This window comes from Mandrillus leucophaeus, unplaced genomic scaffold (assembly GCF_000951045.1).
Source record: "Mandrillus leucophaeus isolate KB7577 unplaced genomic scaffold, Mleu.le_1.0 Scaffold868, whole genome shotgun sequence".
Taxonomy (NCBI): Eukaryota; Metazoa; Chordata; class Mammalia; order Primates; family Cercopithecidae; genus Mandrillus; species Mandrillus leucophaeus.
Window position 1 is genome coordinate 565,703 of NW_012109452.1, and position 2,114 is coordinate 567,816.

Consider the following 2,114-nt stretch of genomic DNA (forward strand, 5'->3'; position numbering starts at 1 on the left):
GAGGACTTGATATATTAGATATCAAGAGTTGCTGTAATTATCTCTTTTTTCACAGTCTCTTTCCTTCCTTTTCTTGTACATGAAGTGTCCTCACCTGTCTTGTCCACCAGGGATGCAGAATTCTTCTGTGAATTCTTCAAGACTAAACTGAAACATGATCTCCCCTCAGAAGCTGTCATTGGCCCCAGGTCCTTCTTCCTCTGTCATTCTTCAGAATTGAGTGCTTTGTCATAAACTGCCGGTTCAAGCCTTGAGTAACATCCTATAGCTGTATGATCTTGGACTATCTTATTTAAACAACATACTTCATAATTTTCTGTAAAAATTCAAATTAACCCTTTTTCCTCTCTTCAGCGCGGGGCGCCCACAATTTGTGCGCTCTCCTTCTGCTGCTCCCCAGCTCTTGGATACAGCTGACACCATGGGTTTCGGAGACCTGAAAAGCCCCACCGGCCTCCAGGTGCTCAACGATTACCTGGCGGACAAGAGCTACATCGAGGGGTATGTGCCATCACAAGCAGATGTGGCAGTATTTGAAGCTGTGTCCGACTCACCACCTGCCAACTTGTGTCATGCCCTACGCTGGTATAATCGCATCAAGTCTTATGAAAAGGAAAAGGCCAGCCTGCCAGGAGTGAAGAAAGCTTTGGACAAGTATGGTCCTGCCGATGTGGAAGACACTACAGGAAGTGGAGCTACAGATAGTAAAGATGATGATGGTATTGATCTCTTTGGATCTGATTATGAGGAGGAAAGTGAAGAAGCAAAGAGCTGAGGGAAGAACGTCTTGCACAATATGAATCAAAGAAAGCCAAAAAACCTGCACTTGTTGCCAAGTCTTCCATCTTACTAGATGTGAAACCTTGGGATGATGAGACAGATATGGCACAATTAGAGGAGTGCGTCAGAAGCATTCAAGCAGATGGCTTAGTCTGGGGCTCATCTAAACTAGTTCCAGTGGAATATGGAATTAAGAAACTTCAAATACAGTGTTTAGTTGAAGATGATAAAGTTGGAACAGATATGCTGGAGGAGCAGATCACTGCTTTTGAGGACTATGTGCAGTCCATGGATGTGGCTGCTTTCAACAAGATCTAAAATCCATCCTGGATCATAGCATTTAAATAAAAGCTTGAAAGATTAAAAAACAATTCAAATTAAATTGTTAACTATTACCACTTAGCTCTATATTATAGCTCAATTTTTATTTGCCATTACAGCCAATGAGTTTCTTCAGTGCATGGATCATGGACCATTCAGCTCTGGATCCTTATCACCTGGCACAGTTTTATCATATGGATATGACTGAGATTGAAGATGGTAAGGCTCATAATCGAGAATACAAGTAGTATATTGGCTCACTGGAAAGAATGGTCAGACGTTCATATACAAGTCACTTATTTCTGAAAATAAAGCCACAATATTGAATAATGTAGCTTCAAGCCAGGATGCTAGCAATTCTTTTCTTAATTCAAAATTCCCATTTTCCACCTACTCTTTTCTCTAAGTAAAGGATGCCCCCACTCACCACCTTCAATGCCCTACACAGAACCGCAGATTTCCCTGTAGGCTGGGGAAAACAGATAAACTGAAGGAGAAGGAGAAGCAGGAGGAGGAGAGGAAAGAACAAGAAGACAAAGAAGGGGAAGAGGAGGTAAAAAAAGGAAAGGAGGAAAGGATGGAGAAAAGAAGGGAAGGAAAAGAAGGAGAAGGAGGAACGAGAGTGGAGAAAAGAGGAGAAGGAGAAAACTATCACCATATAATATTTATGCATACCTTTCCCTTTTTAAGGTTCTAAACAGGATATTACATAATATTCCAGTCTGAAACCTTTGGATTATTTTTCAAAACATCTAAGATTTCCTGAGGAGAAAGAATCAGAATCAGTCTCAGAATTGACGTTACCTGTCTAGAGAGTGTGCCACTAGAACAATGCGCAAGTATGCCCTCCCCAAAAAATAAATAAATAAATCTGTGTTTACTATGGAAGCTCAGGAAGTAAGTTTTGGACAGTTTTTTGTTTTGTTTTGTTTTTGAGATGAAGTTTTGCTCTGTCACCCAGTGACAGAGCTCAGTGATGTTAGCTCAGTACAACCTCTGCCTCCCAGGCTCAA

The 2,114-nt window shown here is 41.2% G+C and overlaps 1 pseudogene across 1 annotated transcript; it reads left to right on the plus strand.

Moving 5' to 3' along the window:
- The first annotated feature begins 339 nt into the window (after positions 1-339).
- On the plus strand, positions 340-1,148 carry LOC105531136 (annotated as a pseudogene). Its single transcript, XR_001004744.1, has one exon. The product of XR_001004744.1 is annotated as an elongation factor 1-beta pseudogene (transcript).
- Positions 1,149-2,114: the final 966 nt, after the last annotated feature.